The following is a 27,159-nucleotide window of genomic DNA, read 5'->3' on the forward strand; positions in this document are numbered from 1 at the left end:
CTTGGCGTTCGATTTGGCTGACAATTAGTTGATAAACGACGAGCTGGAAGATGTTTGGTCATTCACTTTTACTACTCTAATGCCGAAGGTATGAGTCACAAGTAATTGTTCACCTATTAGACCCGGAAGTCGGCCTATAGATGAGCGAACTCTAATCGAGTACGAAGTCAGACTACTTGACAGTGCGGATCAAAGTGAGCAGTGAACTATCCTATAAATAATCGTTCTACCATTTGTTGTTTTCCAAGAAGAGCGGAAAAGGGAGAATACTGAAAATGAATAAAATTTTAACAAAGTAATTCAACTCAATTAGCTTTGCTTATCAATTGTGCTTCTGTGCTCATCAGCATTTAACGTTACCTAAAATTCACCAGCGCTCTTCTCTTTACCAGTGAAGGCACATGAGTTATGCGGTGTGTTGAGTACGAATGGTCATATAAGCGGAAGGCATTACTGTTTCACGCTGGTAACGGCACATTTGTTGGACAGTAGAGCCACGTTTGCATAAAGCTCGTCGTTAAAACAGAAATGTATGCTTGTACCGGTGAATCGAGTCATTCCAAGCGAAGCGCGTGAAACAACACAAACTGGCTAAAGTAAATTTCAGAACAAAAGGTCGTCTACGATTATCGATGCAGAAGATTCAGTCTTACTTTCTCATAGACTGATGAACCTGGATGAAAGAATCTCTCATACTGCCTTCACGTTATCTCGAGTTAATATTAGCCCGACAAGGTTTAAAGCGATTTTCCGTACGACCTACTCTTCTCATCTTCTATCTATATTCCGGGTATTAGCCGGCTTTCCGGCTCGACGAAAGACGATGATGGCGCTACTGTTACACTCGCTAACTCTGCATCATGTCAAACTTATACACCCTCCCCGTCCCTCGTCCTCCTTCCTCTGTTCTACTTATATGTATCTTACCCTTTCCGTTCAAACTTGCTACAGAAGTGGGTTACAGGGTCTTGAACTTAGCGCCGAAACACGACCCAGAAATTCTTCGCACGTTGCATCGCTAAGCAACATCTTTCTCAACCAAGAACCTACCAGAAAGTCATCATCGCAAGCAAACTTTCTGATTGAGATTAATGATTGCTGATGACTGTTGCGACTATCTGTCCACGACCATTGGAGTGACGTGTAGGTACTATTCCGACAACAATTACATTTCGATGAGTGACACGCAAGTGTCAGACTGCATTTATGACGAAGACTTCGCCGGTAACCGTAAGACCTTGTTCCGAAAATTACTGGTCGGTTGCCTTTGAGCTGTTGGTGATCGATGAAACACGTTATGAAAACGGGATGGGTGAATATCCACAGAGGTAGAACTAATTTCGAGGATCTTGTCGGCTGCTGGAGGTGAACTGGTGATCCTGGTCATGGCGTTGGATTGCGCAGTCAGTCTGATAGATCGTCGCGTACATCAAAGGAGGCTTGCGATCCTTTTTCCTTCGACTTAGCAGTCCCGAACCCGACCCGAAAAAGCCAACGCTGAAACCCTGGTAGAAGCGACACTATACGAAGAAACCCAATAACGTTAGACTTCGTCCCAGCTTTATCGATGGCATCCTTTCCCGCATTGCAGCCGCGGTTCCTTTTCCTGGGTAGAATAACAACAACGAATAAAAGAAAGAGGAAGAGACGCTGAAAAAATGCTGACGCTCTTCCATTAGCAGTCTTTGGCTTCGAGCGGTGCTTGATTCCGTTTCCATGAGCCTTTCACATCGTGTAAGCTTTCGCGACCCTCGAGCGAGCTTTATTCAACCCGCCCACGCGCGAGGAATGATTGAAAAAAAGCAAGACCAAGGGAAAAAAAGAGGTACAGAGTGAGAGGGTCAGAAGAGGAGGGGGGGGGGGGGGGGGGAGCCTCGTACATCTGTAAATAAAAACGTTTTCCAAATTCCAGCTTCTCAATTCTCATCACTTATTAGATCCAAGTATGTAAGTGTGTATCAATCAATGCTCTATATTTCGATCAGAACAATACAAACCTCCAATCGTTGAATCTTCGCTGTGCGACTTTGTGAATCTGAACTGTCCGAAATTCATCGCGAATTTGAAAATAAGGTCAGTTTGCAAGTCGTGCACGTTTTGGAATTCGAAATCGAGCCTCAAGTGAAAACTTGATTCATTTACACGCTTTCTGAAATATGAAAGTGAGGGTAGGAGCTGAGTGACGGAGCTACTCGATGTAGAAAGAAACTCTCAGTGGATTAAAGTTAAATGAAATTCATTCGTTCATTCATCCCGCGCCACCAACACGATAAACCACTATGCTGCTTAATTGACATTTGAAAGGGGGATGACTGGCTTTCAACGGCACATATCAGTCGAATTAATACTTCGTCGAACAACTTCTGGTTTCGAGTTGACGTTCGTTGAAATGCAATGGCATCGCAGTCGGATCGATTCCGTCGATCGTGATAGAAAAAGGCTTCTCCCTCTTCATGACCGAATAAAACCTGAAAAATAACACCGACCGCCTCCCGTGAGCAAATATCTATTCGAGGGCAATTACTCCGTGGGCAACGTGTGACCGCCTCACTTATTGAGCTTCGAGGTCTATTAAGTCTTTCCGAGAGGGCAATAAAGTTAAACATCTCTGGCGTGTCGTTTGTCCCAAAGACTGGTGGAGAGCGGAGAAGGATGCGATGTTTGCGCTTTTCCAAGGATATACCTGCCAGCGTAATTGTGCAAGAATGAGCGATCTAACACTTGCAAGAACTATTTCCCCCATTTTGAAAGAGATCTTCGTAACGCAAAAAAAAAGAAAAAATAAAAAAACTATTTCATAAATAATTAACATACTATTATCGCGTATTGAAGTCAATGAAAAGTATCGATTCTGGGCCAATAAGACACGTTAAGCCATAAATGTGAAAATGGCATCTAAAATATGATTGTGTGATATTCAATTGGAAGACATACTGGAAAAAAAAACAAATAAAGTGTCAAAGTTCATCCAAAACTTTGTAATTCCTACCTATAACGATTCGCGAAAAGGTATAGAAGAGAAATGGAAACGGGAAACGGGAGAGGGGAGAAAAGAAATTACATCGAGTCGGAACCGATCCATTGCAATAATTTATGTGATTCCCGATAAAGTTGGTCCGGAACTAGACGACTGACAATGGCCTACGCGGCCCGGCACCTTAAAACTTTGCCGATATTTTAGAGAGGTCGGCTATGCTTGCTCTACATCCTCGAGTTGCTTCCCGGGTGGGGTGGTGACCTTGTAACGTCTCTCCCGGGGGCTGTTTGCCACCCCTGGGGAGTTGCGGTCCGTGGTGTTGCCGGGGTTTCGAGGAACGGAGAGAGAGAGAGAGGGCGGGAAAAGAGGGACGAGAGGCACAAGGAGGAGAAATTCCAGTCAAATGCTGATGCCAGCGAGTTCGAAAAATAATTTTTTCTCACAGCACGAAATGTCGCGCTGACAGTGCGATGACGTATTCCCATATTGCAATACCAGCTTGAACATTGCTGTGATATTTCTGAAGTACTTCAACCTCTGTAAGGTTGCGGTAGTGCAGTAATGTGTATCTGGTCTGAATTATTTTTACCCTCGTAAAGTTGAATTTCTAATAATGTGTCTGCGATATACATAAAACTTTGAAAAGTTAAGGTACTGCAATGTTTCTGAAGTATTTCAAATTTTTCGAAACTGCGCTGCTACAGTGTATTCGAAATATTTTGAAACTTACAAAATTGCGTTGCTACGATATTTCTCCAATATTTTATAGATTTGAGGTTACATCGCTACAACGTTTCTCCAATATTTCGAATTTATTAAGCTGCGTTGGTGCAATGCATCTGAAATACTTCGGAACTTTCAAAATTGCGTTGCTACAATGTTTTTACGATATTTTGACGATTTGAAATTACGTATCAGCAATGTTTCTGCAATACTTCGCACTTTTCAAGTTGCAATGCTGCGATGTATCCAAAATATTTCAGCGGTTGCAAAATTACGTTGCTACAATGTTCCTGCGATATTTTGCACATTTGAAGTTACGTCACTGCAATGTTTCTGCAATATTTGGCACTTTTCAAGTTGCGATGCTACACTGTATCAGAAATGTTACAGAGCTTGCAAAATTATGTTGCTACAATGTTGCTGCGATATTTTGCACATTTGAAGTTACGTCACTGCAATGTTTCTGCAATATTTGGCACTTTTCAAGTTGCGATGCTACACTGTATCAGAAATGTTACAGAGCTTGCAAAATTATGTTGCTACAATGTTGCTGCGATATTTTGCACATTTGAAGTTACGTCACTGCAATGTTTCTGCAATATTTGGCACTTTTCAAGTTGCGATGCTACACTGTATCAGAAATATTGCAGAGCTTGCAAAATTACGTTGCTACAATGTTGCTGCGATTTTTCCACGATTTGAAGTTACGTCACTGTGCAATGCTTCTGCAATATTTCACACTTTCAATATTGCGATGCTGCAATGTATCTGAAATGTTTCAGAGCTTGCAAAATTACGTTGCTACAATGTTCCAACGATTTGAAGTTACGTTGCTGTAACGTATCTGCGGTATTTCTACCGAAGCAAAGTAGAGTTGCTGCAATGTTTCCGCAACATTGGCCGCAGTGTTAGATTCTCACTTCATCGTAAAAAGAAATTCAATATTCCAGCGTCAATCTCTTGGGAATTGACTCTTTAAGGTCCGTCGTCATTACGAAGGGAATTGGAAGCTGAGAACAGGAACAGGAGTTCATTAGGGAACGAGGACGCGCAGATCGTTCGTCTACGATGACCCATTACAGGGTGACACGGGGCGAGTGAATATCTAACAGAGGTGCACAGCAGATACCCGATAATTGATTGTTAACAGGGACGACGAACCCGAGCTCCGAAATTAGCTGAAAAATTTCCGGCTGGTGACGGGGAACCAAACAGATTCTGCTGGATCAGAATTGCTTTGGCTCGTGGCAAGACAATCAAATTACACCCCGGTGCACTCCTCAATTTCAATCCGAGAATTCGAGTTCCTGACCCATATTTCGCTACATGGTGACAACGGAGCAGCGCGATGCGTGCCTCACCCTTACTATTATCCGCGATAGGGTAAATCCGGGAGAGTGAAGCGAACGAGCTATTCCTGTGGTGCCGGGGTCCTCGGTGTCCCAGAGAGAGATATATCGCTTCTTGGATAAACAAAAGAAGACAGAAGGGAAGAGAAATGACCCGCGGTGGGAAATCCGAATCGGGATCCCGTAATAGTCGTCCGTGAGTTGTACCCATGCCCCTGGAAAGCTTTGATTCGAATCAATGTTACACTACTAAAAGTCTCCGAAGAAAATTCGAAGTAAAGAAATGCATTCCTCTTATTTCCTTTTATGAATATTCAAAAGAGAATTACTCTACTGACCTGAGAAAATGGCATCGTCAGTTTCCATTGACCGACTAATTTGCAATTACGAAGAAAAAAAATTAGTGAATTGATAACCGCTTTCCAGATGCGTATCAGAGATCGGGAGCTCCGGGATAAGAAATGCACAATTGATCAAATGTTGTGAAAAATGCTTTGCGTTATAGGAATGACGTTCATCCTTGTAAGCTCAGGGAATCCGGCGGTATTCGAATTTAAGGGAGGACTTCACCCTCTGCAGGGTTTAATGACGGCGGAAAGCATCGCTTAGTATCAACGGCGACCCGGGAGTTGGTGGAATAATCCAATTCAAGTATCTTCGAAAACTCTCCCCATAAATTTCCTATCTCGTTAGTCGGTATTTATACGTCTCGCCCCGAATTCGATCTGATTATCATCTGGAGAATTGTCGGGTGGTATGACAAGTGAATTGATTAAAATTATTCTGGGAAACGTTGAAGCGGTGTTTACATCGCACTTTGAATCAAGAGATTGGAAAAACTATAGTTTTTATCGTTCGAAATTACGACACTGCATCGGCGGTGATGATCATTAATTAAGAGAGCGCCGGAAGCCTGATGAATATTAATACACGATTACTCATTTATTTATTTATTTATTCATCGATTTATTCTTCACAGAGTAACGAACCGCCACCTCGGAATGAGCGCTTTGAAGAACCGTGAACACGAAAAAAGATGGACGCACTCTTGGCACAAAGAACCTCAAGTTCTAATTAGAGCGCGTCAAAAAATAATACGGAAATTCGAGAACCCGGGTCAACGACTCGGCGAGTCATCCGCAAATCAGATTACGCGAGTTTCCGTCTGTCTTTTGACGTCTGCAGTGACAGCTGTTGCCCGTTATAGTCCACCAATCAAATGACGCCGAGTGGTATTGAATGAATTTTGTGCCGAGCTTACGAACGAAGTTATTTAAGTGGTCAGTATCATTTCTATGATAATGGATGGCGATTCACAAGAACTAGCTTCGAAACAAACCGGCATTATTTCTCCAGAAGTGTAATTGAACCAAAAGTTCGTTCAATACTGAAAGAAACTCATGGAAGTGTATTATTTTGAAGATGTCAAAATCTGATAGCGTGAAAAAGATTTTTACTACACTGTGAAGATCAGCGAAGTGAAAGATTTGAATGAGGTGCTTCAAACTTTTGTGAGAACGATTAGTTTATTACAGGATTTCCGATTTTACTGCGAATCGTTGGTGGAAAAATTCCGTGAGTGGATGCGGAATGGTGGTATGAAAATCTTTATGCGGACATAAGAGGACGAAGGAGCCTAAACTGGAGTTTAACCTCGTTCCGAGTCCATAAAACTGAGAGACGTCCGCAAGTCATGCATGCGGCCTGATCCCGCAAACGTAAACTAACCTCCATATTCGGCGAAGCGCGTGTCGAGCGGTTTCGCTCCGACGATTAACCCGAGTTTTGAATGTTTGGAATGTCGAGTAGCTGGCTGGCTGGTAAAATGCATCAAGTACACAAGCGGGTTACGTGACTCAGGCTTTTTCGAAGATGTTTCCTTTGCCAATTCCCTTCCAGGCATGACTTCCAGCTGAAATTCTTATTCTGAAGCACCTGGCAGAAGTCGAGGAAGCTTTCTTGTTTGCTCTCCGGTTCGCAAATTCCCATTTTTGGGACAATTCGTTCGTTCAAACTTTGCTTCATACAAGACGATAAAATCATCGAACCTACTAAAACTCCGAGAACCCAATCAAGATTATATACTACCGGCTGATGAGCCAAGAAATGGCCGCTGGCCAAGTCGCGAAGCGATGTAATACCCATTAAAGTTCTATTCCCGACGTCGTATAATCGATTACTGTTACCACTCGCCATCTCTATAAAACCTGCAATCCTTTTTTCCCGTAAGCTAGTGCAGTATCGGGTATCGAACACGGTACCTTTCCAGATACAAACTTGGTCCCTTCGATTACCAGACCATCTATGAAGTGGATCGACGAATTATAGGAATGTACCGTTGGTCAGGAGTTTGATCACCTCTCATAAAATTGTTCAAATCAAATCTCTTCAAGGTGAAGGTGAACGGAGATCTTGTGGTCCAATTTAAATGTCGGTGATTTTTCACCCGAAATCCGATAAACCGTTTCACTCTGCAGGAATCATTGCCGCGTCGTTTTACCGTGTCTGTAGATCGACCGACGAATGACAATTCGAAGGAGGTCCTTTTTCATGGACTAGAGCTACCGCTGTAGCCTGACGAAGTGCCGCCATCGCTCTTTTCAGGCTTTTTCTGAAACTCCATGGGCGTGGTCGAGTTTAAACCCGAATCCGAGTCTTGAAGCAAACGATGAATTTCAATATCACCCTGAAAATGTGTCGCGAAATAATGAAGCCCGTCATGCTTCACAGACCATTCTGGACTATGTTGCAACACAGTTTAACCCTAAATTCGCACAAATGAGAATGACAGAGCGACATTTTGGTTTGAGTATCAGGCAATTTCCCTAGCCGGACAGTAGAGTATGGATTTTGATCGGAATCTGTACATATTTTTATCCTGACGTCCACCATGTTGAATCAAGCATTTAAAATTTTGAAATACAGACTATATGCCAAAACAAGACGCGAAAGATGTTGAGAAGTGAAATTAAAAAGGAATAAAGAACCGTAGGCACGAGCTCAAGATTGGACTCTTAGCCCAGTTTTTTAAAATCCCTTGCCTTCTTCATCTTCTCTGTATAAGATATACAGTGTAGAAATAACGTAAAGTAAAAACGGTAGCGACTAAACCAAACCAAATAGTAGCAGGTCGTCGTCGTCGTCGTTTCATCCCCGAGGGGTCGCGCACTTTGAGAGGGTTGAGGTGCTTGACTGTAGGAAACTGAGTGTCTGCAGGTCTCTCGCCGCGGAAGAAACCACTCGCCAAACAAGACCCACAAACCGGGATGAGAGGGAACGACGCCTCCGAGACAAAGCAAACAATTAGGGGTTGACACTGCGGCCGGGGGCCAACGGGGGTGGAAAAAGACACGAGGAACGACGCCGAGTGTCCCAGAAACAGATTGTATCAAATGTCGCAGATCTCATCCGTCTAGACGTGGAATAGAATCCTTGAGTTTTGAAAATTGTGGAAACACTTGATAAGAAAGACGACGCGTAAAAGTCTCGCAAACTCTTCACGACGTTTCAAATTTCTTTTCGCTCGTGAAACGAAGCGTTTCAGTAATTCGACTATCGAAAAACCAAGTTGGAGTATCAGTTGAATTATCGAAAACAACCAAAATCGCATATTCAATATGGTGGTCATCGAAATGAATTATGTACTGTCCGATTTTCATGAAAATTATACATAGGTACGTTAAGGTTTTTAATATCACTGAACGAAAAATTGACTTGCGAATATTGGGTTCAAAATTATAATTCCAATACAGCGGACATCGAAAGAAAAGTGTAAAAGTGTAACATCTAAATTTCAAATTTTGGAATCGCAGATATAAGCTGACGGACATTGACACATAAAAATTATTCAATTTTCATGAAATGCTGTAATATGAACATGCTAGGACAAAAAAGTAAACTTCCAAGTTTGAAGTGAACTTTAATTCTGGCTAAACATAAAAAAAAAGAATAAAAAATGGAGGCACACAGTCACAACACTATGATCACAATGCACTTTGCTGACTCGAGGTGTCTGCAGGGGAGTCAATGTGATTGCCTGAAGAGAGGGTTCCTTGGGGTGATAGCTGATTACACTATATGGAACGAAACTCTATGGGGCTGAAATGAAAGCATGCTGTGAAGCGTGCGAGTTTCTCCCATTTTCGCGATTCTCAAATTACGAAGTGGAAAAAGGGAAGAAGATAGTACTGTGGAAAAAACACCCTTCGAAAATGAAAATGCCATCGACTTTGTGTTTCCGTTTCACGGCTCAGTTGTGAAGAATTTTCATGGTGCTCGAGTTTACGATAAGCGTTGCACGAAACTAACGAAAACTACAGTCAGTAATTTACACAGAGGGATGACTTTACGGGGGCGAAGTTTTCATGTAATCGACAATCGTATTTGCTTTTTTAAATAGCTATTATTTGGAAACTGAGATACCTCTTTCAGTCTCTGCAAAGCTGAATATGAAGGACATCAAGGAAGCGAAGTTTATTGACAATGAGGAACGAAATAAAATTATCAAAAAGTGACAGCTGCCGTGGAAATATCAGGCAAAAAGAAAAGGAGGGGGTTTAAAATTGGTGCAAGAGAAGGGAAAAGAGAAAAAAGGTGAAAATAAATAAGAAAACGTGAAGGGTCAAAGGGTGAGCGTGGCGTTTGGTTTCTCTGCACCGCCGGAAGGGTCGCCGACGAATTGACGATAAACTGGGACAAACCCTCGCCGCGGAAAACAAGTCAACCTGACTTTTATTGACGTTCGATGATGAGCTGGAGTGAATGAATACCTAACTTTGGAAAACGAAACATGAAAGTAACGAGTCAATGCCCAATTGAAGATTGAAGGGAACTGAAAGTTTTACTAATTTATATTTTTTCGCTATACGGAATGAGGACTCCTGAATAATTTATCTGAGGTTCACTGGAGGATCTGAAAAAAATTGTATGATCTTCGAATTTTTGAAACCCTCAAATTTGTAGTAAAATATTACACTCAGAAATTTTGGCGAAATTAGATAACCATTTCGATTTTTGAGGAAGTATGAATGTTTTCCGAATCATAACTGATGAAAATCGCAAGGACAGGAAAAATGCTTATTTTGACGAAAACATTGTGCACTTGATTTTATTCAAAACTTGACTCTGGATGGCATATCTTTAAAAAATCCTGGATGATTTTCTAAATTGGTAATCTGGTGAATGAATCCTAAAATTTTATTACAAGATTGTGCTTTTCAATTCTTGCAAATCTTGTTAGAAAACACTTAAAACCAGATGATGAACTTCATTTTTTTCTTTCTGGCAGCCCTGGTATAAGTGAGTATTCTGAAAGATTCTCAGTCTTCAAAATTTCACGAAAAATTGTTAAGAAAAAATCAATGACCATCAATTTCTCGAAATATATCACAAAATTTTCATCGGAATTTGATTAAAAATAATTTTCACCGAAATCGTATTCGAATATGTACAATTGTAGTTTGAAAGAAAAAAATTGTTCACACAGTCCTAAAAGTCTACTAAATTCATCACTTATTTTTTTTTTTTTTTTTTCAAATTTCGGTGAAATACCACCAATGCTAGACAATTTCCTACATACGTTTTTCCCAATATTCACAAAGCGTTTGAATTTCTAGAACCTTTTCTAAAAGGTTTACATACAAAAAGTAAAGTTCGTGTAATTTTTGACAAATTGAGCGCGTGTTTTCACAGTTCTTTGGCTGTTATTCAGAAAAATTTGAAAAAATAATCAGATGAAAATATTTTCACAAGGCTTGTTATTGTCCAACCATTTATCGGAGCATCGCTTTCTGACCGAATCCTTTTGTAAGGGTAAAAAAGGGGATAAAATTGAAGAAAAGAACGGATAAGATCACAGGCTGAATCCTTGATTTTCCGATTATTGTTTCGGGCTTGAAACCCTCCGTTACCAGAAACACGACGTGCGATTTCACGGCGTGTTGGCCCGACGAACGTCACTGAGACGAACGAACCCATGGATGGGGTTATGGGGTGGGAATCCTGAGCGCCAAGTCACCCGCGTGGCTTCACATGACACTCGCTTGCTCGTTCCAGGATATCCGATTTCATACAAGCGACGCCGGCTCGTCTTGAGAAGATTCGGTGAAATTTGCCTGCTCGAGTTTGTACACAGTGATAAAAAAAAAAAAAAAAATTGTCATACTCAAAGGTATAACAAGTCATTCTTAACCTCCTGATTCTATTAAGGGAAGTACCCGAAGCGAACATCGTAGATTTTCTTCATTCGTGTTGGTTTATGTAAATAAAACAACTCGGTAACTGGTGGAAAATTAAATGAAAGGCGTTTATTTTTACCGTTACAGAAAGCTGGTATTTATCGCTCGGCGTCACAGAGCAGCCATATTAATTTGTAAATGGATCCGTCATACGGAAGATCTATCCGAGCAAAGTCGCATATCGAATCTATCGATATCTATCGATCCATGCGCCATCTACCGGTAGCAGAGAAGTGGCGTGTTGGCCCGCGTAATTTAAAAGCAAGTTTTCAGATTGCTTGTAATTTTACTTCTTGAGATGTAACTATTCTGCTATAACCTGTAGTTTTTAGTACACGAAAAAATATCGAATACGTATTTTTCCCATGTTAATTCGATTGTTTAAGGGATAAAAATCTCCGCTAAAGTTTATTCCCAAATATAATTTTTTTCACGATGTCCCCACCATAATGTAAAATGTTTTGATGAAATCAATTCGACATTATTCGCTATCAACGGATGACGATCCTCGCAGTTTTGTTACCCTCGTTAGTCTCATTCCATATTTGCTGGGGGTAAACTTTTGGGATGGTTTTTCCCTATTGAACTAACGAATTAGCACGTCAAACGAATACGTGTCTTAAAAATTTTGATTCGTTGCAAAATATCACAGAATGAAGAAAATCTTCAAGGTATACTTCGGGTGCTTTTCTTAGCAGTGAAATATTTGTGAGTAAAAAAATAAAAATTCGTGAGACTTTTCCTCAATTCTTACATGTCACACCTTGATTTTTTTGTGAAACTTGTCGCTTAATAACAGCAGATAGGCAACTGATGATACATTTTGAAGTTCTAAGCACTTGTCTGCTGGCACTGAGCGGTAAGTTTCACAGAAAATTCTTGGATTTATGCTTCTTGACGAAAAGAACGTGTTTTAGATTGCTGAATCTAAATGTGAATTCAGACACTCAAAATTCTAAATTACCGATCCAATATCTCGGACCAAAATCTAGTAAAATATTTTGATTCCAATGTACATTGGTATCTCATGTTTTTCGAAATTATCGGATTTTTAAAAGTCAGAATCGCAAATCCAATGTTATAAAACAAAATCAGATTGAGTTTTTGATTTTGAATAAAAATTAATGACTTATAGTTTGGAAGGTTAATGAATTTGAATTCGATATCAGATTCTACAAATTTAAACTGTGAATCCAATGAAGTAGACCAAAGTCCAAAAAATAATATTTGAGTTCGAATAAAAATTGGTATCTTATGGTTTTTAACTCGTTGTATCTGATTCTGGTAATCAAATATTAAAAATACACCATTGCTTCCTATGAAGGGGACTGAAATCCAAAAAAATATAGGATTCACTATTTTAATGCTTGCAAATTTAATTCCAAATTCGGTTTCAACGAACAGGGTATCTATGTGATACCAATTTTCGATAAATCCGAATATTTTTTGACATTGTGGTCTACTATATTGGGTTCACCACTTTGAATTTTGAAATTAAAATCTGAGATTTGAATCGAGCGACCTCAAATTGAAAATACAGCTCATGAAAACTCTTCTTTTAGCCACAAAATATTAAAAATTTTGAAATTGTTTACTCCAGTTGAAACAATTTTCTTTTATCCACAGGACAAAAATAATTTTTCTCGCTCTCGTCAAAATATTCAACAAGATAGAGAAAAATCAATCATTAGGTAAATGGGAAAAAACTTTATTAGAAGCAATCAACATCAATTATTCCGCCCAATTTAATATTTAAAGAGTTAGACACATATTGCCAGGAGAAACCGGCTGAATATTTCATTTACAGCCAGTAATGAATTAACTTCATCAGATCAATTGGAATTTTCTCAGTCGAACTGAATAATTTTTCAGTTTATAGTTCAAATCTGTAAACATCACTGGCGACAGGATGATATTGAGTTAAAACTTGGTTGTTTGATTAGATTCATTACATGATATCAAATGAACTTTCATTGTCGTAGTGAATTTTATACAGCAATAATCCTTGATCTTAGTATCAATTCTCGCGATTTCACCACGTTCGGTATAATTTTCTTTCCTAAGTTATAAATCAAAGACTTCAAGCTCGCCTTGGCGGTTTAAACTTTGAAAATATTCCCATTACAGAATTGCGTATCGACGGGTATTTATGGGATTAGCGAGAAGCGAGCACCACGCAGCTGCGCTAAACTGTGCTTTAATTACTTTCCTTATGAAAAAAAAATCTATGAAGAAGAAAGAAAATAAAAAGAAGGGCCAGTAGCAGCTGGATATTTGTCAATAATTTATAACCAACCGCGCTGGTACAACGCGGGTCAAGAACTGGAATTGAACTAGGAGTGAAAACATTCTGTGCAGGAAGAGGAAACAGTGCTGGTCAAACCACCCTGCAAGTTGCATAAACGACCGATGCGACTGGGACAAAGTTGAAAAAATTCGAAATCGTTTAGAAGGTGAGAATATTTCTCGTAAATCGAACTAATAAAATTTTGAATCAAGTTCAACAACCGATGAAAATTATTAAAGGTAATATTTGGTTGAAAATGTTTCAAAATTCATGGCAGCAATCGAAAGAGCTGCGTTAAAAAATATTCCAAACCAGATTACTTCTGATATTTTTGATGAAATTTCATCGAAGTTACTTCTTGAAAGTTGATTACACCGACGAGAAAATTTAAACAAAACTGTAATCAAATTTTTCCATCATTCTTCAAACGTCAAAGATTGAGTGAGGGTGCTTACACTGTCAGAACATTCGCGGTGTCAATAAAAGTTCACACCAATTAGTGTGAAATTAAACATCATCGGTATAAATCATTAGATTCGTGACACCAGATGGTCTTAAAAACAACACCAGAATAGTGTGAATTTGTGTAAAATATTTTCGGTGTTACATTCAACGCCGCATTTCTAACATTGTAACAATTTTTTTTTATCATTTCTATAGTCGACCTTGATTATACAAATTTATACGTTCTGTGGCTAAATGAAAACCTATTTCATCTTCTGTATTATTTTTCAAATACCATGAATTGAGAAGCAGTGCTGAGTTCTTTTACTTTCATATTGCTCAAATCTGGTAGTACGAATTTCAAATTTTCAGAAACATTAATTGGGTTATAGGTTTCTGTTGGAAATGCCGTTACCGACAATACCGACAGGAAAATTATTTAAATACATAGTCACTATAGTTAGACATAAAGTTGCGTTTTGTATAGTTCATGGTTTTGTGGTGTGTTGATAGCGTCCCTTGTGTGTGAAGACACGCCGAGCTTCTTTCGTAACAATAGAGAACAAATATTTATGTTGCAAGAATACGTAGAAGTTTCTTTTCTACTTCCAACCTCCCTGACGGTTTCTTTATTAAAATGCACGATTGAAAAGGTGAAAAATAATTTAATTGTGTCGTGAAGGGTGTCGTTGCTTGGAAAATCGAAACACGTTGCAGCGAGATTTTAGCAATTATCCATTGTCCTCGTAATTCGAAACGATGCAACGACGCTGCCGCGTCGGGTCGAATTCGCCGTTGAATTTTATGAGAGCCCGGAAGGATGAACTATAATACGGTTTACGTCGTTTCTTGTTAAAAGTTGCGAGGTCACGCCGGCAATAAGGATGAATAAAACTGGCGTCGAACACGACGATGCATAACTTTAAAAATTTGCTCCAATGGAATTGAGTTACAGTTTCACCGACTAACTTTCAACATTTTCAGTGCGATTCCATCCGAGATTTCATGCCAGCTTCTTTACCGCCTTCTCTTCTTATCTCCAGCCTACGATCGAATTTGAAAATTGTCAATTTGCCCCAAAATTACTCTTTCAATAAACCTCACCTCTTTTCGCCTGATTTCAGATTAATCAATCGCGATGAGCGTAATCGAGAAATGGAATAAATTTATAATTACTGAAAGCGATTTTCAATTCTTTTCATCTTTACGTTTAATAGTTTTCCCAAAAAGACATTTTGAAATATGCTAGTTCCAATATTATGCAAGTTAAATTCGTCGAAGGATTTATTTAGCCAACAATTCCTAGCTTTCAACGATTCGAAAAGGTTCGTCCAAATGATAACACATTATGACTGATACCGGTTGTAAAAATTTATGAGCAAGCGGACCTTGAATGTCTCAGATAAAAATTTCTCCCGACTTTTACTGGATTTTTTATGAATACTTAAGATAACTTTTAGTTCAGTGAATCTCTTCACTATGGAAAATCAACGTGAATATTGGGACTTAACATAACTGGAAAAAATCAGCCGAATGGAATTGGTTGGCAAATAATCGATAGTTTATGTTAATATTATTACAACGTAGTCACGCATTTTTTATTTAATGAATTATTATATTCGTAAGCTAAGAAGATCTCTCGAAATATAAATAAATGAAAAATGCTGGAATTATAAACAGGAGCTCAAGTATTGATATTTGATTCCTAATCCGTAAAAAAATGGCGATAAATTCAGATCTATTGGATTTCACTCTCCAACGGCTTATTTTGTTCAGAGGACCATTTTCTACAAAAGCACTGAATTACTTTTTTTTTCATCATCGTTAAATATTCAGTTCTCCAACATTGCAGTGATGTACATTATTATTCACTAGTGGCAAATTGAATTGACTACTAAAAAAAAAAAAAATCTGTTTCACATTTACTGATTTTGTAGGACATACTTTTCTCAATAAAATGAGCTATCTTAGAGCGGAGTCCAAGAGATGTACTAGACTTTTGAAAATTTTGAAGCGATTGAAAATAGAGAAAAGGTATCCAAGCTTTTGTTTACGATTACAGAATTTTCTATTTTTGTATTTTTGAAGAAATCTTCATACCTTACGAATACAATGATTCGATAAATACTCAATGTACGACGATCTCGTAATGAAATGATGAAAGGTATCAGTTTTCGATCAACCAATCTGGTTAACTATGCGTGGCGGCAAAAGGGACCGAAGAGTGGTTAAAACTTGGAGGGGACGAGAAATAATCGGAAGCCTGTGCGTGATAAAAATTGAGCGATTCCCGCAAGCGGAAATGTTTGCGAAGGGATGACGCAGAGACGGAGATTCGAAAAGTTTGGAAACCCTTCCGGGAGTTCGACGAGAAGAAATCGAATTCACGCATCGCAACGTGGTGCTTTGGTAGAATTAAAAACCTCTCCCTAGAAGTTTTTAATCCCGACCGCATCTCGGTGACCCTGAAGTTCGAAAGCTCTTAATCTAAAGACGCTTTAATCCTGCCCGACTCACCGGAACTCGCCAAGAGACTCACTCGCCGTGATAATTTAATGGCGTACGAACGGGAAAACGAATGTGAGAGTCGGCGTACCCTTTCTCGCTAAAAACGTACATCGACGATTCTACCTTCGACGAAATTTTTTTACGTCGTATGCGATAAAAACCTCAAAGGTATTCCCGCGAAATAACCGAACTTCTTCAATCTATTGTCAACTATTTTCGTGAGTAAAATGTGATTTTTCAAAGTGGTTAGTAAAGTGTGAAGGCTTTACCACTCGTGGATTTAATGTACACCTGATTTCAAAATTACAAAGGTTTCAAAACATTTCAGGGATTATCAAAAGATTTCAAAAGATTTCCAAAGATTACAGAGATTTCAGATGATTTCAAATATTTCGAAGGTTTTCAAAATTTCGATATATTTCAGACGATTTCAGTGGGTTTCAAAAGTTTTAAACAGATTTCAAAGACTTAAAGAGATTTATAATGATTTTGTACGGTTTCAGAAGATTTCTCAGGATCTTAAAGGGTGTAAATGATTTCAAGAGATTTCTAATGATCTCAGGCGATTTCAAAAGATTTAAAAAATTACAAAAGACTTTCAGAATTTCTAAGGATTTTAGAAGATTGTAAATGATTTCAAGAGATTTCTAAGGATTTCAGAAGATTTCAGAATATTTTCAAGATTCCAAACGGTTTCAAAAGATTTCAAGGAATTTCGGTGGATTGTAAGAGATTTCAGAAAATTTCAGAGGATTTCAAGAGAAATTTCATATACTACAAAATATTTCCAAAGATTTCAAAGATTTCAAAGATTTCAAGAGACTTCACACGAGTCACGGAATGGTGTACACCAGATTTCAGGAGTGATTAACACTTCAGCAAAGTTTTAGCGAATTTTTGAACAAATCGAGACAAAAATCAATGAACCATAAAATGTAAAAAAATGTAGTGATTGTCGAACGTGGCAGGCTAGAAGTTGTGTAGTATGTATATGAAGGTGGTCCTTACTTAAAGTGTTGACGAATTTTTTCAGGTTCTTATCTCACCTCCTTATACTGCCCTGCGAGACTTTTGTTTCGCCGTGAGAATAACTTCAGATTTATGGGATAAGTTTACACTTTATTTTATTTCTACAGAAATTTTGATGGGAAAAATCTGAATAAAACGGGGATTTCTCAAGTCGCGTGTTTAATGTCACAAGGCCGTAACAAAATCGATTTTACCCTGAATATTACGCCAGATATAATATTTTCAAATTATTCTGGAACATTCTGTTGATTGTAAATTTTCAAAATATAACAAAGAATTTCAGTGATATTCCTTCGAACCTTGATTACTTCTAAAATAAACCCTCTCATACCTTTGTACCAATTGCGCCTGTAAGATTTATTCGACCCTTGAATTGGCAGGACTTACGAAGCTTGGGAACTTACCTGAAACAAACGTAAAACAATTCATTAGTATTATAGCTTTGTAACCAAAGAGTCTTATAATAATCCAGGTATTCATGTATCAACTTCAAAAATTTAATTGTTTGTCCACCAAATTCCATTCTGTTTATTCGGTTCTCTATTTTTTTCTTAATTTAGTTGACAAATCAGCCTACGGTCAAAACTCAAGAAGAAAACAAGAACGAATTTGAAAGGTCTCGTTGAAACGGTAATAGATTCAGAGTCCCATTGTGTGAGAATTTTTCTACTTGTAATAATAATAAAATTGTTCAAATATTCCAACCTGTTTTTCACTAACTTATTTGTTATCGTTTATAGATTTAAAATAATTTCGAATTTCGAATGAATCGTCGTCAATGGATTCAGGAATAATTATAAGATTTCCATTTTAAAATAGCTCGTGGATTGACTTTCTGTCTTTTCGTACCGTTGAAAGAAGTGTATAGAAAGGTGAAAAATATGTCGCACCAGCTGATTGATGGAATGAATTGATATACAAATGAAAATAGAAGACGAGATCTGAGAAGTCTCATGTCAATTCTGTCCTCTATTTATTTTCCTGGGTCTTTGAATATGGTGGATAGTTTATCTTGCCACGAATCTTCATACGACGTCAAAGAAAGCTTTTGCTCAAAGAGTCGCGTGTCATTTCGCCCCAAGGATGAGATCCGAGACGTAGTCGTGGTCACCGCATACTCCCGCGGCAGATACTTCAAACGCATCAAGTTTCTATTCAAATCTTAGAGGCGGCAGTGGTTTGGTTTTCGGAGATGGAGACGCGGCAACATCGTCGTTCTGCGTAGATCAAAGATCTCCCTTACTCTTGAAGCCACAAGGGGATTGAAACGAGCTTTGCGTATAATCATTCTATACCCAATGTTCTTGTCGAAAGAAAGTCGAGAGGGAAAATTAATAACGAAGAAATTCAGCATTCAAGGATGGATCCAAGAATCGGTCGGACTGCTTTACCATCAGCTGATTACTTATCGGCGGTTGGAAATGAAGGAATTGATTAATCGGAAGATGCTTCAGAGGCGCAACGGTTGAAAGATTATTCGATATTGAATTAAATTCTTCAGGAGGTCGGTTGCGTTTTTCATGAAAATCGATACCAGACAAACTTCTGGTTCTATTTCTGCGAAAATCTGTAATACGTAGAATTAGGGTTTCAGAATTCACATAATATAGATTTCACAGTACTTCCGCATAGAAAAAGTTTCAAGGATTCAATCAAAATTTAGGCAATGCCTCTCTCCACGTTATCTAGGAAACTGTCATTCTTCGTTTTTTGCGTGAACAATAAAGGTTTCATGATTACATCTAAATCGAGGTTATCAATTTGCGATGACTGGTAAAAACAGAAAGCTCGAAGTTGTAAAAAAAAATTCTGACGTCTAAATTGTGGTAATCATCCTCCCCCACCGAAAAAAAAATCGTCGAGCTGGTGACATATGATCTTTTCCAACAATCGCGTTTATTATTAGTTTTTTAATGATCGAATAATCTAGAAATACTTAAGATATCATTCACCCTCGAAAACGTCAAGTGTTTTCCGGATATTCAAAAACATCATTCCCTTTTCGACAACAATGCATTCTTTCCAAAATTTGTTTAGAAATATTCGGAAGAAATCACTTCCCCGCAAAAATGTGGTGTGAAATATTTAAACAGGATGCTTCTTGTGCAAAAAAGTATTTTAAAAATAGTCGCAAACGAACCCTTCTCTCCGAATTTCAGAGTAACTCAGTAAATATCGAGCGAGGGGAGAATGTGATAATCCGGAAAATGGAATTTCCTTTTTACGCGGTGTGACCGACGACGGTATTGGAGAATCACAAGCAAGCGTGGAGTGTGTGTTGGACTCTGGAGTACACATAACGCAATTTTTATCCTCGTTTTTTCATATCCCAGCGTCCTTTCACCCCCTTGGAGAAAATTGGCGAGGGGTGTGTAATAAACGGGAGAAGAAGGACGGGGGTAACGGTTATGACTGTAAATTGAGAACGGACTCTTTAATCTTTCGGTAAATTTGCTGGATTTCAATTTACAGGAAAGAATGCCGAGGGGTGGAACGGCGGCATCGATAATCACGATTCCCTCGCAGCAGCCTACAGAAATAAAATCAATAGCAATCGACTCGATGCTCAGGGTCAGGGGGCGAAGGGATGCAGATCATGATCGGGATCAGGATCAGGATCAGAGGCCGGACGTATGTTGGATTTCCCCATCGGGTCGTACGTTTCGGACTCTCACCCTGAGGGGAACTGCATCCATTAACGTCCATGCCGGAAGGGAGCGGCGGAATTTGTATGAATGAAAAGTTGCGGATTTCAATTGATGAATAGCCGTCCACCTGCAGGGTTGCATATTCGATGTTGCAGAAGTAACTCCGTGCGAGGGCGTCATATCGATTTTACCCAACAGTTTCATTACTTACCATGAGAACGAAACAAAATTTAGAAAGTCAGGTGTGTCTATCATCCGCATATATATATATATGCCCTCAAGCTTCCGTACCAAGCAGATACGTTAACCCATGTTTTCTTAAGAGATATGAAAATTTTTCATTATTTTTCACTCAGTCAAAGGGGGCAGCCCCGCGTCGTTTCATCTTTGCCCATCAAGCTCACGCTCAATCTGGTTTCGAAGGTTCTTCATTTCCGGATACTCCCCACCATTTCCGATTAATCTGTTCAAAATATCGCGACCAAAACTTTATTACACATATCAGGCTGCGGGGAACGTTTAAGATTCTATGATACGTGGTTTTTTTCACACCAGCTGTTATTCATGGAATTATCAACGTTTTCGGACATGATTTTTAAAACGTCGCCTTGATAATTCGAAGAACTAACAGGAATTTAAAAACTTACAATTAGCTCTATTATATAATTTGTATCAAAATCAAGAGTTTCAAACGCTTGCAGGATATTCTAACTCAATCGATTTGGTTCTTTCTAATTGATTTAGAAATAAGAAGTTTCGCTTTTGCGCAACAATTGTCAAAAGTCACTACCTAAAAACGTTATCCAAGACGTTTGCAGACTCATTTCACTCTGTCAAATCAGAACAACGCAAAATTAGTCACAGAAAAACTCCAACAATTGTGATATTGAACATCTTTCTTTGTTTCTATCTTTTCCCGGACAATATTTTTAATGGTTAATACGAATTATTTTGTATGCAGGATGAAAGATTTTCACAAAAGTTAAAACTTTCAAAAACTAGTATAGATCTGACAGTTTGATTCAAAGATCTCATTGGATTTTGAAATTACTTGCTATTGGTGTTAAACAAATCGTAGGTAAACAAATGCGTGTTTATTTCTCAGAATGCTCAAAAAATGGATTTCTGGTTATTCCTTTCCAGGAACCTTGACTTACATCAATCAGATTGTGTATTTCTGTAATTCACGTATTGTTCTCAAGCTGTCCGAACAAAGCTCTGTCAACAAAAACTTTCCAGAAGAACCGTGAAATGCCTCACAAAGAAGAACCTACAGGAAATTCAACTGATGGATATGTAAATAAGAAGAAAGATTGACGGACTGAGTCGAGAATCTGACGCCAGACTGAGTGTACAGTCGAATGATCACAAGAACTTAGAACAGTTTGGCCAAATTCCAAACCCGTTCTCTTTTAGCGCATTCCAAATCATTGGGTACTATTAGTCGTAGAAGCGGAGCAAACCTTTTTATAAACCAAGTATAAAGCTACACCGCGGTTTTTATTTTAGAAGAAAATCTTATGCTCGTTCGAGCTCAATCACAAAAAAAAAAGAAAAAAGAATGTTGCAATCATCCAGACCACACGATATTGAATCCTGGAAATTTGTTTTACACCCCCCAAACAGCTCAATTCAGATCTCATTGCTGCAGTCGTGATCACGAAAGATCGAAAATATTGTATATGAAGAAAATAAATTTGGACCCTTTAGAATAGTTGAAGTCAATTTGTTTCAATGAAATGGAAAGGTATTAAATCAGCTTCAGTTCGATGTTTGAAGCCTCGATTTAATCATTATAGTGGTATTCGAAAAGTTCATTCGCCATACCATACTGATAGCATGATTCAAGATCTAGTAAGTATGAAAACGTCACTTTTCTTTTGCCAAACCAATTATTTCAAACCGCTCCAAGTGCAATTCTTCTTGAGACATGTACCTAATCTCGTGATAAACTGGTTCAGGACAAGTAGCAGGGAACAGCCAATTAGGCAAGCGAGAAGAAAATAATATATAACTGAAACCGAAAAGAAAGGATGTCACGTCAGGGACAGTTTTAATTAAGAACTTCAACGAAATTTGCGAAATCCGAGAGCTCAGCCTTTTTCCTCGTCTCCGGCACCTTTCTGTGAAGTCGACCTGCAGGATGTTGCCAGCGATTCGTGTCACCGGTAGGCTTATTAGTTTTGCCCCCAGCTGTATAATGCCGCCACAGCAACCAAGCTTCGACTAAGCTTCTGCGGCATTAGAGAAGTGGCCGAGTAATCTTATTCTGCAGAGGGGACCCGGAATTAAGGCTCGGTCGGATCCTTCGAGCGGAGGAGCTTTAAAGTGATCTCAGGACACCATCAAGATTTCTCACCGTCACGCAAATTCTAACTTCTCATATGAACGGAAAACAGTTCTTGTGCTTTATATCATTTTCCTAACCAACTGCAGATAGTTGGAAAGAAAACTAGGAGCGCAAAGCACTCCTTTAATTTCACTTTTATCCTGCACGGTTCTTCTTCTTCATCCTCTCCCTAAATAAGGGATGTCTAATCCCCAGATTCTGCACCCCACAATTCTTGATTCCCTCGCCTTATCTATTTCTCCTTTTTTCATTCCTCCTCAGGATTACCTTCAGAAAAAAAAACAACAGACACGAACTCTTGTCGAGTCACTCAAACAGAAGATAGCACGATTCACGATTCTTGCAGTATAACAGAGATCCTGATATTTCTCGATCATCAAGACCAACCTATTCATTGGCAACTTCAAAAATGACATAAGGGTCACAGGTGACTGCAACACCTTTGCGTCTTCGAGAATGATGCACGCATGCATCAAATTCGCGAAACCACAACCACTCAGAGGATCCATTGAGGATCCCCGTCGGACAATGGTGGGTCTGAGGGGTTTCCTGGGGTGATATTAGCAAGCGAGACCACGGCTAGCTGGAGGCATTGAAGCGTGTTCGTGCCCGCCGCTCAGGTCTGGCCAGACGCGTGAGCTTATTCAACGATCCGGTAGTAGGAAATGCAATGGGTGGGCTAGTGCATTCATTTGGTAATCCCTGTATGCGCTTTGCTCCAGTCAGTGCTTCGCGACACCAATGAATTCGAGAGGCTTGTCGACTGGACTTTCGAACCTGAATGAACCCTGCTACTAACTAACACACTATGACCTCATGGTTAACACAATGTTCAGGTCAGTTGTAGAACTAATATCGTTTTTGTATGTCGGGGATAGTGATAAACTTTGACTTGAGTAATGCTGTATAGTAAACGTGCTTACAATATTAAAGTCAGACGAAATCGACAATGGGAAATTGATTTGCTTGGAATAATTGAATCACGACAAAGTGTCGAGTGAAGTTTTTAACTATATATTTACGATTTTTCTGTCATCACTTTAGCAAATGTTGTGAAGTCGATTTGCTTATAACATGAAAAGCAGTTCAAAAAGAGAACGGAAAATTCTTTTTTTTTCAATATAATCAAAACAGAATACATTTTTGGTTGTACTTTTCTTTGAATACATGATTCCAGGCTGTTCGAGATCGTGAAATATGTGTTGCATGGCAATGAACAGAGAAGCAGTAAATTGAATCGAATGAAATGATTTCTCAACCTCGGATCGTATTGAAATTTATTGCACGAGGTATACATTTAGGGGCCTTTGATGAATAGAAATCCCGACTCAAGGGATCATGAGTGAAGCCAGAAAGCACCCCGCGAGTTTGGCGACTGTGGGTGAGAGTTCGGAAGGCCGTCGGTTGAAGGCAGAGGGTTGGTTCAAGTGTTCCCGCATGTCGCTATACAGTTTGGAGTATTTAATAGCCGAGGGTAGGTCGTAGATCTAGACCGGAGTAAGTTTAGCCATCGGAATCGCATTAGCATCGCGGGGCAGTTTCCTCTCTCTGAATTATTTACTACTGTGCACAGCCTACGATGATTGAGAATCTTGCAACAAAAACGGATAGATATGGTTTATGAATTCCGTTCAGGAAAATCGAAATTTTTCAAGATCGCCTCAATTGTTGTGAAGCTCAACACCGTGACTTAAAGAGCTGAGTGGAAAAGGGAAAGGAAAGAGTTTCAGTAACTGCGTACTTTTTTCGCGCTCAAGTTTGGAAAAGCACTCTGGCTTTGCTCTAACTCCGGGTCCATTCATTTCTATATCTTCAAGAGCGAGTTTCTCTTTCCTGGGACCATTTTTCAATTTTAAATTGGTGAGTCGGACAGTCCCATATTTTTTGGTTCCATTCTTTCTTACTCTTATTCAAGTGTCATCCGACCACTTAGTTCCTGGTACCAGTATTCATTCCAAACTTCCGCCGAGCTCTCTCGCCTAACAAAGTGATCCAACAATGCGGCACTTTGCTTCTTCTTTCTTCTTCTTTCGAGAACTGACATAACGAGAGGCGATGACAATGAGAAGACAGTGAAAGAGGGAACTTGACGTATGAGATTGCAATCGGATTGTGGATTTTTCTCCGGGACAGAGATATCCCGAGAAATGAATAATCAATCGAAAGGAAGCATCGATCGGCCATTACTGCTGAAGAAATCATGATTTATCTAGATAATAACACAGAAAATAAGGGAAGAAAAATAAAGATGATCAATATTTTATCTACGATCAGCGCTACCAACTGTCAGTATCAGGGCTGAGGACTTTTCACAAAAGACCTCTTCAAATGATTGTATCTGTTCTGAAACAATGCCACACTGCACCTTTGGCGTACGATGAGCAGCGAGCGCTTATTCGACACGCTTGAAGCACCCCAAGGGCCATCAGAAAGCTGCTGATAAGAATGATGAAGGCTGGTGTGCCACGTACGAGATAAGTCACGTGTTTGCGGTGAAACAGAAAATGGTGAAGGCTTCCATGATTCAACAAGACAAAGGTCATTTCCAACAGTGCAAGTAATTTTTGTTACTAAACGTGTGGATGAATTGAATCTTGAGGGTTTTATAGTCGAATTATGGTAAACCTTGCGAGTCCATGTATCAACAGAAAATTGAGTTCGGTAAAATCATGTTCGACACTTTAATCAATGGTATCTCTAATCGAGCGGCGTCTGAATCGATTCTAAAAGTGCCGGTCGAGTTCATTCGGGTATATATTCACGCTGTTTCTGAAGTCCAAAAACGTTCCAAGGCTCAGGTAAACGGTACGTGAGTTTCTTGACAGGGTGCTAGAGGTTGAGTCACGATGACGCCGAGGATATAAAGTTTACTGAGAAAGTTCGAAGCCCTCCGCATAAGAAGAAGAACCCGACATAAATAAAGAACCGAGGCCATCGCTTCCTGAACTCAATTACTCAAAACTGGACAAAAAATTGATCATTAGATTGAGAGCTGTAAAAAATTTTCACGGCAATTCACCACTCCCGTCAAATAAAGAGTCCCGGGCTTCAGGGATCAGCGCCTTGATCCTCTAGAACAAATACACGACCGCGACGCTGAAGTTTCGATCAGTTTTAGAGCTATCAGTGAACCCACAGAAGGTGCAGGTATCCGAGAGAAGATGTGTTCGTTCAGAACAGAGTGTGAGATTCGAGCACTTCCATTTCCGTTACGACTTCCGCAGTGGCGCAGTTTGAGTACCGCCAGGTCGTGACTCGAGAGCCATTGAAGCCTCTGCGGCTGAAGGTGATGGAACCTTATTTCCACTGGTAGAAGTTGATGGCACCGATAGACCGTGACAAAGTAACCCAAATGTTCCAAAAGAATTTTTAGGAATCCAATCGAGCTATGTTCATGATACAACGACACATTTGCATGTGAACTCCAGTGTCGATTTACTTCGACGTCCTGGCCCGCGAGAGGATTCTGTAAGGATCTCAGCGACGCTTCTTAGTTTTTTGTCAAAATACTATAAACTTGGTGGACGGAAGACTTCACCAATGAACCAGGAACATGGCTGATTGGGGATTTCTTTGCTCAGAGAATCGGCGACCGTAAGGACTAAAGACTTTGTGGTTGAAGTGACCAGGAGACAAGCCGTGTGTCGAGGAAGTGAGTATAGCGAGGAAGTAACGCGGCCGAGAGCTACTGCATTACGTGATTGCTACTCGCCTCTTGAATCTCACCACCCGTGGTTAAAGGAAGACAAGTGAAACTGTACTACAACGGAAACAACTGAACTTCTGCCTCCTCCGCTATACCTACGCCTTCCTACAAGTTTTATGGAGAGGAGAAAATCAGCCTCCCATGGTTCTCTCGCTTCCTTATTTCTCCATCCTTCCAGCGTTTTTCCTCTCCTCGATTCCTGATTCCCTCGAGTCTCTATCGCGGCAGGACTGCACCGTCGAAAAGTCCATTTTCGAAGCTAAGCACAGGTTCGAAATTGGCACTTTTTCTTCCGCTGTTCAGATACAAGACAATGCATTACACGGTTTTACCTCGCGAGTACGGAAACCGCGATCTCGACGATGTTATGATCAAAAAAAGAGAAGACTGAATAAAAAAAATTGTCTCCGGAGTGAAAAAAGATGATCGAAATATTCTTAACCAAGCTCACTAAGCCGTTGAACTTGGACGGGGAGAGTAATAAGTTTAATTTCACCCAGCTGGGTAGCTTTTTGACGTCAACCTGAGGCACGGTTAAAACTGCGGTAACTAAGTGGATTAAGGCGAATGGACTGCAGTGGTAAAAAGTGGACAGGATAAAGTTGGCTTAAGATAACGCGGTGGTCTCAATATCTCAAGTTTTTTCAGGTACGCACAGTAATCTAACACTATTTGAAAGTGAGCAAGTTGGATATCTGTTATAGTTCTATTAACAATTCGACGAACGGTGAGACTGCCAAACTTTGGTAGAGGCAAAAAAGTCAAATGGCTACACAGCAGAAGGTACGTAATATAAAATTTAAAAAAACTGCCAAAATTTAAGACAAAGATTTTTTAAATTGACAAAATCGAATTATAGGTATCTGGAATAGATCGGAAGAGGATGATCAATTCGCCTTTCG

At 39.4% G+C, this 27,159-nt stretch overlaps 1 protein-coding gene across 11 annotated transcripts in view; it reads right to left on the reverse strand.

Annotated features, from left to right (window-relative positions):
- LOC107217046 (CUGBP Elav-like family member 2) overlaps window positions 1–27,159 on the reverse strand; it is a 373,474-nt gene that overhangs the window by 193,910 nt on the left and 152,405 nt on the right. The gene's annotated exons all lie outside the window — the stretch shown is intronic.

Source organism: Neodiprion lecontei, chromosome 2 (assembly GCF_021901455.1).
Source record: "Neodiprion lecontei isolate iyNeoLeco1 chromosome 2, iyNeoLeco1.1, whole genome shotgun sequence".
Classification (NCBI taxonomy): Eukaryota; Metazoa; Arthropoda; class Insecta; order Hymenoptera; family Diprionidae; genus Neodiprion; species Neodiprion lecontei.